This window comes from Pogonomyrmex barbatus, unplaced genomic scaffold, assembly GCF_055798465.1.
Source record: "Pogonomyrmex barbatus isolate J1 unplaced genomic scaffold, ASM5579846v1 scaffold5, whole genome shotgun sequence".
In the NCBI taxonomy this organism is placed as follows: Eukaryota; Metazoa; Arthropoda; class Insecta; order Hymenoptera; family Formicidae; genus Pogonomyrmex; species Pogonomyrmex barbatus.
This window is the reverse complement of record NW_028297149.1, coordinates 1,861,547-1,873,978: the sequence shown is the minus strand read 5'-3', so window position 1 is coordinate 1,873,978 and position 12,432 is coordinate 1,861,547. Positions and strand designations below refer to the sequence as shown.

The following is a 12,432-nucleotide window of genomic DNA, read 5'->3' as shown; positions in this document are numbered from 1 at the left end:
GACGCTGGACCATCGCTGTGCGTTCGTTGCTGTGGACGATTATAATGTTCCAGACACACGCGACAACGTTGCATCTCGAGGTCCGCTATCGAGTAGTTTGTTTCACAGTAGCTCCACGTATCTATCGAAATCACGCATGAGAACAATCTTCGGGATAAATTGTAACTATTCAACGGAAATCTAGAATATCGCATTTGTTCGTCAATTGAGGAAACATCGATCACTGTGCATGATCGAATCGTTATGGAGTATATAGAGCGACTATCGTGTTTCCTTGAAGCAAGCATATGCGAGACGGGAATAAATACGATTCGTTCGACGGTCGCCGGCTATAGGAATGTCTAATCTTGATCGTAAAACTCAACGAGTCTCGGGCGACGCGGTCGGGAATGCACGCAGACACGGTTCTTTATTATCGAACACGATATGTTGCATTATTTGCGACTCTTTCAATTGCGATAAAACGAACGTGTTGATAAGCATGCTCGAAAGCCCGCGTGCGCTTCGAGAATGTGTACGTCTACTTGAAATCTCTATAACAATCGAAGTATCGATACCTGACAGAGTTGCTCGAGTCGATGGACGAGATCGGCTATCACGCGTTCTCTAACAATAGTGATGTCATACCACCGAGACGCTTCCCGATGCGATATTCATGTTGGACGACGTGGTTTGCGACAAGCAGGATGCGATCAGGGAGTACTTCGCTATGAGTCGAACAGCTGACTGTTTCTATCTCTGTCAGAAATACGCTAAAATTCCAAAGCACCTGATACGCGACAACACGAATCTTTTGATTCTGTTTAGGCATGATGGCACCAATCTGACAAGGAGATGATCCCGATTGTAAAATTCCAATTGGAATGAACCAGCCTATTCGAAGCAGGTTGGGTGTAGTAACACGGTAAAATGATTTATGTATGGGCTTTGATTTCTGAGAAAATTGCAAATAAAGTTTAAAAAATTTTCAATTTTTAATTTTTAGTTTTTTGTTTGGTTACGCATCAAAGCTGGTATCCAAACGCGAAATTTCAATGTAAATCATAATATAAATCAATTATGTTTTCCTTTAGATACTCATAGTATGAAATATATTTGTAAAAATAATAATTCATTTACAAAATGTTCATGGTGTACGTTCTACTTGTGTTTTAAATGGTTCTACATTGATTTTCATCCACAAAATTGTATGGCAATGTCACACATATACAAAGTTTTATAATAAATAATTCAAATTTTTTAAACTCTTGTTATTTATTATTATTCATAACGAAAATTGTGCAACGATTAATATTTTAGCATAAAAAAATTAATTAAAAAAAATTAATTGTATTAAAAAATGTAACGTTTACTTAAAAAAAAAAACTTAACACTGCCCAGATTCGAATTCACGTCGGACGAAAAAAGTATCGCTCAGGTTGCTCAGCTACGTCACTTTCTTGTTTATCGGTGCATGCTTCCAGTATTTACTCCACAGCTGATCGGGTGCCCAACTTTACTTGCAATTTTTTCAGAAACCAAAGCCCATTTACAATTTAAACTATTTTACCGTTACCAACACCCTCCTTCGAATAGGTTATGGTTCATCCCATTTGGAATTTTATAATCGGGATCATCTCCTTGTGAAATATGTCTATAACGAACACTGATATGAACACACGATATGTCGTACAAGGATTTTTGCGTCTTGTGTCGCGCGTGTTGGCAGTGCATACGGTTTCATAATTATCAATAAAAATAGCAATAAATACAGACGAAGATTTAACAATTTCGCTGTAATATAAAATGGTCAGTTGTACGTCAACGTTACGACGATGATGGATATCGCCCAACGAGAAAGAACGCCGCGAGAGATCGCAAAGACCCAGCACTCTGTACACTATATCCAGGCTTTATAATATACAAAAGCACAGAGCGAAAATTGGTAAGATAGAGGAAGAAATTGCGCTGGAGATACGACTCAAACTGATCGTTCAGCCGTTGAAACGAATCGAGAATACCGCGCGAAACGACCGAGAGAATCGACTCGAGCGTATCTATCGGCGCTGAGAGGAAACGCGAGACCGACGACGAGCCGCCGATGAGACCGACGAAATCTTTTAATGAACCTCAATTAGGATCACGGCGACGAGACCCGCGACTAGGAACGAATCGGAGGAATCGACCTCGAACGCGCAACGGGAACCATTAGATTGCAGGCATGTGAGCACTTCTAAGCGGAGACAGACAAAGCGAGATCGATTACGTTTACGGTATGTACTTCGACGAGAGCGATGCTCGGCGACAAGCAATTCAACATGGACGCCGATAGCAGCATAATCGTAGGCGACACGCAATATACGAATATTCCGAAACTTATAATTTGAAGATAAACAAGTTAATCTTCAAAAGACTTTCCGACGTCATATATACGGAGAATGACAAGCAAACGTACAAGAGTATACTGTTGATTACGAACGCCCATCGATGTGATCACAACGCATTTATGCCCATTCTAGGAAACGAAAGTTTTAAGTACAAGCATATCATCGCGCCGCTTTTGCTCGATAAAGATAAAATAGGTGCTAGTACTGGACTGGGTAAGGCAACGAGGAGAAGGATCAATGCTATATCGCGGGCCACAACGGAATCGAATACGTTCACTGGGACGATCCCAATGAGCTAGTCGACCGCTTTCGGTTGCTCGACATCTCTCATTAAGCGGGCAAACGCTCAGGACAACGAGATTCCGTCGAAAAGCTTCGCGCGCTTGACGCAATCGATATTCCCGTTTTCGTGCTCGTTTGAACATTATGTTGATGAACAAATTCAGAAGACCGTTACAGTTGTTCAGCGGAGACGATAGAGTACACTCGCGATCGTTGATCGAGTCCATGCGTCGTTACGTGGGTAACAACACGCTCTGTCTGATCACTACAAGGCGAGGGAAAGAATGATACGGCATCTAACCGCATTGAGGATCGACACCGACGCCGCGAGAAAGAGTTACGTAGATACGTTTCGAGACGCGGAGACATCAACATCGACGAGGATCTCCGAGATGAAGAGAGAGTTATGCGGACGAACTCTCGGTGAATATCGAATGTTGCTATCGGAGACGAACGAAAGAATAGCTAAGTCGATCGGCGAATTAGAAGAATCTATGGCACGTGTAGCCAGATTGTTTTTACAGTACGAAGTTACCGAGATTACAAACGAAATAACTAGATTATCACGCATAGTAGATTCGTTATTCAGAACGATTTGATCGAGCGCGATGTTCGTGAACAAGTTCGGAAAATCTCTGAAAAAGTAGTGCAGCATCGACGATCGTCTGACGAACGAGTCGCTTCAAACATACGTCTGCCGCAACGCATTCTGCTTGAACCCGAATGATTATGACGTCAATAGGCGTAAAATATGACACCTGGACGCCGACGCGACAACCAAAGGTTACGTCGACGATGTAAGGAGAGAAGAGTTAAAATCTTTAATAAACGAACTACAAAACAGCTGGAAAGTATGAACAAACGGATTCGGAATATTTTTCTATAGTATTACGACGTAACAACGGAGGTAGATGTTCTGCAACAAGTCGAAAAAAAGAAAGAGGTTTTGCTCATTGATCGACAAACGGATACAGGAGATGAAAGACGCAATAGAATAAGCGCTCGACGAGCGCTCTCGAGAGATGCGACAAACTGCGAGCGAAAGATTTGAGCGAGATCAGAAAGGTCGTTGAAATGATTGGTGACGTTCAGGAGAAACGAACCTAGAGGAATCCTTATGGAACGACCTTAACGCGTCATCGACGAGCTGCGAGAGGATCTCGAGAGACATGGAGAATCTCGCGCGTAACATGATCGACCGAGGATCGTGAGAGAATTGACGGACAAAGCGATAATGAGAGACACGTTGGACAGAACGATAGCCTCGTTGAACATAGATAAAATGATGACTAAGAAAAGGATAGACAAGTTAGTACTAATCACACTCAAGACGCAAGACATGATATCCTGAAATGCAATTAATGTTTGGAAGAAGGAATAAGAGCGTATACGCAATACGACGAACAAAACTAGCGCGAATCGCATCTCCGCGTAAATCGATCGCGAGCGAATGCGTGAACATTGAGATGAACATTGAGAAGAGGAAACTCGTCAGAAAGCCTCACACGGCCGCGCGAGGGAACTTTTCGCGTCGTCGCGTCATGATGCATGGTTACGACAACCTATGGCAGGTCAATGTAGTCGAAATGCGTTCGTACGCGTAACACAACAAGGGTTACAACTACATGTTGATGGTTATTGACGTGTATGTGTGGGTGATACTGCTGAAAAGTAAAAAAAGGAAGCGAGGTAGCCGCAGCGTTGTCCACATTTCGCGACAATGCTTGATATCCACGAAACCTGCAAACGGACAAGGGCAAGGAGTTCTATAATGCCGCTGTAAAAACAGTTACGAAGAAGTACAATATACGTCATTATATTTGACATTCGGTGATGAAAGCGATCGTGGAACGATTCAATCACACGCTTAAGAACGACATGTGGAGACTCTTTACGCTCAACGGATCGTATAGATGACTCTTTTACCGCGTTTAATCTCGGAGTATAACAATCGCATGCATCAAATGATTGAAATGCGACTGGACATATACCATGGAAAGGAGAGACTCCTTTCCACGGTATACAGCTATGTAAAAATCGCAACTCCGGCGAAGTTCAAGGTGAATGATCCAGTGCGCGTCAGTAAATTCAAAACGATATTCGAGAAGGGTCAAAAAAGATGTTGTAAGAATGTTTCGTTCGGGTGCGACATAACCGCGTTGATCGATTCGGGTAGCGACCTAACATTAATGCGCGAACGGGGTTACGCTAAAATAGGCGCGCCGCTTGTACAAGGCGATGAAACTCGATTTCGCGGTATTGGCTCGGGATTAGGCAGAACACTCGATAAGTTCTGCAGCGAAATAGGGATAGATGGCCATTCGTATCCAGTGACAATACACGTAGTAGCGGATCCATCTACTGATATCGCACGTTAATAATCTGTTAATCGAATTTCTTGGACACTGTAGAGACGAATATTAAGAAAGGTAAAATCACAATTTCAAAGCTCGAAGACGATATTATGCGATTCTAAATTGCCGGAAATTTTTATGATTGATGACGTGCGTGAAGCGAACGAAACTGATGTAGCGTGTGTTGTTAGTGACGAATATAAATGGGATGTAGAACGAATGATGGAAAATTATAAACCGGTTTCGACGTGCACGGTCGATGTAAGCATGAAATTAATTTTGAAAGACGATGAACCTGTATATCAGCGGCCTAGACGATTCTCTGCATCGGAGAAAGAAGTTGTGAATGCTCAAATTGACGAATGGCTGCGCGATGGCATAATCCGGCCATCTCTTTCGGAATACGCTAGCCCGATAGTTTTAGTAAAAAAGAAAAATGGATCGATTAGACTGTACGTTGATTATAAGTTGATCAATAAGAAGATTTTTAAGGATCGTTATCCTTAATAGAGGATCAGTTAGACGAACTGCGGGGAGCAGAGATTTTTAGCACACTCGATTTGAGAAACGAGTTTTTCCATGTTGCATTGGAGGAAAACAGCCGAAAATAAACAGCGTTTGTTACATCCGATGGGCAGTATGAATTTCTGAGAGTTCCATTCGGATTATGTAATTCTCTATTGGTGTTTCAGAAGTTCATACGCGCGGTCTTCAAAGAGTTGATCGCGGCTAAAATCGTGCTGATATATATGGATGATCATACCAGTAAGTATACTAGGCTGGTTCTAACCCAGGAACTCCGAACGGGGTGCGGATGTGCGGAGTAACTCGGGGACGCGGGGGTAGAGGAGAGGGGGTAACTGGTAGGCACGGGGAAGGGGGAATGCTTTGTCGATGGTCCTTTGGAATGTACTTTTGAGGGGGAAGGGGGAAGAGGGTCTTTTATCTAGGAAGAGCTGCTAGAAAAGATATTTTTTGTAGAAAATGACGTAGGAAAAAAAAAGGAAAAAAAAAGCGCCGATATTCCAGCTGCTATGTACCTAAACAAATTGCTATTTGGAAGATTTATAATGATGTTCCGATTTAGAAAAAATGAATGACGACTGTACGTGTCACAGCATGTTAAGAGAAGCGCCAATAATCCGGCTGCTATAAACAAATATACATGTTGCAATGAGTTAATTTCGAACAATCTCGAAAAATCCGTTATTTAATGAAAATAATGTACCTAAACAAATTGCGATTCGGAAGATTTATAATGATGTCCCGACTTAGAAAAAATAGCATTGACGACTGTATGTGTCGTAGCATGATAAGAAAAGTGCCGATATTCCGGCTGTAATAAACAAATGTACGTGTCGCAACGTGTTAGTTTCGAATAATCTCAAAAAATCCGTTATTTAATGAAAATAATGTACCTAAACAAATTCGGAAGATTTATAATGATGTCCCGATTTAGAAAAAATAGCATTGACGATTATACGTGTCACAGCATAGTAAGAGAAGCGCCAATAATTCGGCTGCTAAACAAATGTACATGTTGTAACGAGTTAATTTCGAACAATCTCAAAAAATCCATTATTCAATAAAAATAAGTCGGTAAATGGACACTTCTTCTCTCTTAATTTTTTCCTAATAATAAATATTGAAACATGCTCGTTCCTGTTTGGTCCAAGTTTTCACGTAAGAGCCAAATAAATTTTGACAGTGACACGGAACGGAAACTATAAAACTGAATACGATTTTTTATCGATGTTACATCGATAAATAACACCGATAAATTCCATCATAAATACCAAGTTTCTTTTTTGTTGAAAAAAACTATTTCCGGATATCGATTGATATTATTCCAACTGTTACTTTCAAGTTATGCTGTCTTTAAAAAAAGTCATCAAATCTTTTCTATCGAATCTTCTTATCGGAGAAAAAATTGGGGGTAAAAGAAACGGGAAAACTTGGGCTGCTACAAAAAATCAAAATTGTGACTCGGAAAACCTATGACCATGCTTCGAGTTCGACAAAGGGACAACGAAATTATACATGATATATATAGTAGATCCATGGACACGAAATCATCACAGTAGATCTCGGAAGTCTCGAAACGAATATCGATCGCGATACTGTGTGAAATATAAACGAATATCGATCGCGATACTGTGTGAAAAAGTAGTTGACGGTGCGAATATTGAATGTAAATATAGACATGGATAAATATAGACATGGAAGACATCGCGAATATAATGGACGTGAGGGGAGATGAAGAAGAAGAAATTGAGAATGTTGGAAATATTGACATTGACATTGATATTGAAGATGATGAGCACGCGTTATCTGACGACAGTGATTGCATAAGTGATCAGAGTGAGGAGCTAACAGATTATGCAAAGAAAATTGTTACGCGTCTGAACTCCTTGTACTGAATAATAATAGAAAACATTGCACAATTCAATTTTATTATTCGACGGGTGGTGCTCTAATTGTATGTGCCGAATGTATAGTTCGTCTGACGGACACTGACATTGGAATAATGTATGCCGTTAGGAAGCATAAGATAAATACTCTTGATGCGTTAAACAGTCGATTTTGCTCCAATTGCAGTCAGTCCGTATATATAAAAATGTCATGTAACATGTGCCCAATTTGCACCGCGTAAAAAAGATATTGTGGACAAATCACGTGCAAGTGCAAGTGCTTCGTGGGAATACGTAGTATAAAAAATGGAACATCTCGAGCGAGTGGAACGCGAGCTGCTAGAACAATGCAGTCAGGTCGCTACTTTGGTGGAGTGTTTCGCGTTGCTGCAACGATGCGACGAGTGCATCGAACAACTCGAAGAACTTAGTCGTGTTAAGTGTCCTCGACTCACTGTTGCAAATAGACAATCTATGGTGGCGAGGATCACACGACTCGCGGGTGCAAAGGTACAATTAAAAAGACGTTTCGTACATGGGTGGCGAGTACGCGAGCACCAGACAATGGATCTCTCGTTTGGCGCGAGATTGATACGGCGTTTGAAAGCTGTATATTGACTGGTGCGGTGATCAACGTGAACTATATCGAGCCGCGACGATTTTTGAAAGATGCCGGTAGTGTAGTGCTCGAAGAGTGCGAGACATTGTAGAAAGACACGATAATGTAAAAGTGAATACCGCGTTCAACGGCGAGTTTGTGACGAGTGATAAACGCGCCAATAAAAGTATAAACACTAAAAATAGTGAACTCTTTCGAGTGTCAAATGTGGATGAGTGGTACAAGCAGCACATCATCGAACCTACATGGCATCGCTCGAAGAATTTCAAGGACGCGACAGTGGATGGGCGCTATCACGTATATTAAATTTAACAATTAATGTTAATAAATATAATCCCATGCACGCCGGGTATTACATCGAGTTACCGCAGGAAATTATGTTAAAGAGAGCGGTAATTAACGTGCAGTCAACGGACAATGCGTATTTCGCATGATCAGTGGTCGCGGCCTTGCATCCGGTCGAAAGGCATACAAATCGGGAATCATCGTACCCACATTATATGACGGTGTTAAATCTCCAAGACGTTACGTTTCCGATGACGTTGAATCAAATTAAAAAGTTCGAACATCTCAACGAAATCTCTATCAACGTTTACAGTGTCAAGGAAAAGGAGATTCTCCCAATACATCTGACAACAAAGAAGATGAAAAAACATGCAAATTTATTGTACATGCAGGATCCGCGCGACGATAATGGACACTTCGCGTACATCAAAAACTTATCCCGTCTTGTGAGCTCGCAACTAAGTAAAAAAGAACACAAGAAATACTTTTGTGATCGGTACGTATGCACATTTTTTAACAAAAAAATATGTAAAATATGTAAAATATTTTATAATTGTTAATTTAAATGCTAAAAATACTAAAAAATTATGTTTTCCGTTTGCAGATGTTTACATTATTTTAAGTCATCCGAGAAATTGGAATCGCATACGGTGGATTGCGAACGGATGAACGATTGCGCCATCCGACTGCCGAATGAGGACGACAAGTGGCTCGACTTCAAGAACTACTGCAACAAAGAACGACTTCCATTCATCGTCTACGCAGATCTTGAGTGCATACTGCGAAGGATGGAACCGCAAAGAGAAAACACGTCGTACACATATCAACAGCAGCACAAGGTATTTAGCGTAGGATATTATGTGCGATGCTCGTACGACAATGCGTTATCGGCGTATCAATTTTGTTGCGGCGAAGACTGCGTTGCATAGTTCGTTCGGCAACTCGAAAATTTGGTGCATCAAATAAAAATTTTTTTTATCCGCGAATGTCCCTATGGAAACATTATCGAGAGATCAGTGGGAGACATACCGTAGCGCGACGCATTGTCACATTTGTGAGAAATCATTTGCGTCGTACGACACGCGGGTACGTGATCATTGCCACCTTACCGGTCGTTACCGCGGACCCGCACATTCGAATTGCAATCTAAACTATAAAAAATCATATTGCATTCTTGTAGTCTTTCACAATTTATCCGGTTATGACGCGCACTTTGTTATCACAGAAATAGCTACGGCGTACGAAGGCAAAATTGCTGCCGATAACAAAGGAAAAACACATTTCATTCACTAAACGTGTCAAAGATAGATCAGATTCGCAAAATTGTGTACAATTACGATTCATCGATTTGTACAAATTTTTGAGTACTAGTCTCGATAAATTGACATCTTTTTTAAGTAGAGAGAAATTTTCAATTTCTCTCTACTTAAAAAAGATGTCAATTTATCGAGACATTCCGAATTTTCCACGTTATCGAACGAAGATTTTGATTTGTTGACGTAAAGGTGTCTTTCCTTATGAATCGCGCGAGTAGTGATACTAGGCCGGTTCTAACCCAGGAGCTCCGAGCGGGTATGCGGGGTAACTCGGTGACGCGGGGGTAAAGAAGAGGGGGTAACTGGTAGGCATGGGGAAGGGGGAATGCTTTGTCGATGATCCTTTGGAATGTACTTTTGAGAGGGAAGGAGGGAGGGGGTCTTTTTTTGTCTAGGAAGAGCTGCTAGAAAAGATACTTTTTTGTAGAAATTGACGTAGGAAAGAAAGGAAAAAAAAACGCCGTTATTCCGCCGGCTGCAATAAATGTACGTGCAACATGTTCATTTCGAACAATCTCGAAAAATCCGTTATTCAATGAAAATAATGTATTAGTCGGTAAATGGACACTTTTCCTTAATTTTCTTCTTGTTTTTTTTTAGCAATAAATACTGAATATGCTCATTTCTATTTGATCAAGTTCTCACGTAGGAAACAATAAAATTTGATGGCGACGGAAAATGGGAAACTACAAAAAAGTGAACTATAGAAAAATGAAATGAATTCAATAAGAAAAAAAGATATTACCCTCTTTATTGATGTTTTTTATTGATTATACCAATAAATAATATCTTATTATAACTGAAATATTATTTTATTTTAAGATGGGAAATAGGGAAATTTGTTTTGATTGAAATCATATTTTTAAACGTGAAAACGTTTTTATTTACATTTTTGTTACATCGTCTTTTTTTCATACATACTAAAAACTAAAGCTAACAATTCGCAATCGACGAGTTGAAGCCTATCGAAGATATCGCTATCGCGTATCACGTATGGTACCTCCTCGGGATTTGTTATAATAGACGCAATGGAGAATCGCGTATACTTCGATCGTTTCAACGAGTCTGTCTAGTTGAGTGAATCGTTATATCAATACATTCGGCGAGATTAAACATACGGCGTAGCGTCGATTCGATCATCATAATGCGTACGTTTGAAGATTCAAGACGTACGAGTGTAACGTTGTTCATCATACAAACTCGGACTGTTAACGGTCCGACGCTTATAAAATTGTCTGTGTAATTGTTTCGTAATTTGTAGATATTCCATTGCTGCTCATGGAGTCCTTTCCATGTTTCGAGAGACAATATCAGCACTTGTCCTCGATGATCTCCTAGGGCGATCTCTACGTAGCTCGGTGGACCAACATTAATTCCAATTTCCAGAAACTTGAAGCCCGTAGCCGTCAGGTTGTAACGTCTGCTCATCAAGCGCACCGAGCGAGGCTCCATCGAAATGCTGTGTAACAGCAATTAAGTACATAATATTGCATAATGTTGCAAAAAGAAAAAAAGAAAATGTCGAACTTACACGTTACGTTCCTTCTTCGTTTCACCATCGTACAGTGCACTGCTTTCTTTGGCGGAGTACATTGCGTGTGGATCGTTCGTACAAACGAATGATGAAGAAGCGGAGTACGTTGCGTATGGTTCGTTTATACAAGCGAATGACGGAGGACTGATCGCACCCGCGTAAATTTTGACACGGCAGAGCGTTAATCCCCCCTTCTTCTCATTTGAAAGATGGAGTGGACAAAAAATCCAATGACCTCGCTGAACGACAATACTCTATTATGATAGTATTTCATTGAATAGACATGTTAGTGACCAAGAAAAAGACAAAGAATCGTACAATTGCAGATCGAGAATGAGTTTACTGTTATAAATTGTTTTATTATAAACTATTATAAACTGAAAGAAAAAAAGATTGCGTCATTATCAATTAATTATAAAATTTTTATTTCAAGAAAAAAAAAGCTAATCAGCTATAAAAATATGTAAAGAGAAAAAAAGAAAAATGTGAATAAAAAATTTCACGCTTCAATCATAACGCAATTTCTTTGTCATCGATGAGTCGATCGAACGTTACATTGAAAAAAAATGTATAGGATCGTTGGAATATTAAGTAATCATCAATGTAATAGCGGAGAAAAGGAATAAAAGAAAATATATTACATGTTATATATGTTTATTTAAGATTATCTGCCCACCAATTAAACAATTTAAATACATTTTGTAACGCGCAATTGGTATAATGATATCCACATCGTATAGAATTATCAGCATTTAGATTATTTAAAGAATCTATGTCTTCGTAATCCGCATCCAGGGTCTCGATGTACACGCGCTCTCGCTCATCGTCCAGAAGCAAATTCCGCAATCATTTTCGTTTTTCGTGTCCCTTGACATATATGACAGCATCATCGCCGTCATCGTCGTCGTTATCTTCTTTCGTGCACAGCTTTCGTAATCAAACTTTTAGCTTCGCTGTACGGAATCGTTCCGTCGTTCCATCGCAGTCTATGATGATGACGTATCACCCAGCGTGCGCGAGATTTGTCGGCACTTGCCAGGAAATGCCACGGTATAGGGCTTGCGAAAATGTAATGAGAGAGAACGGTCCGTTCTTTGAGAGCAGCAAACTCTTTTACGACAAACTGTCCTTCAACGAGGAAACCTTGCAGGTCTACGAACGTTGGCACAGACATGACTGTCGAGAAGAAGACTGCGATCGATTTCGATGTATAGATTTTATTGTCTCTCATATACCAGCGATGCTCTTAGGTGATCTTGCGTACA

At 40.3% G+C, this 12,432-nt stretch overlaps 1 pseudogene; it reads right to left on the bottom strand.

Moving 5' to 3' along the window:
- Nucleotides 1–11,677: 11,677 nt before the first annotated feature.
- LOC148935267 (uncharacterized) lies at nt 11,678–12,432 on the bottom strand (annotated as a pseudogene).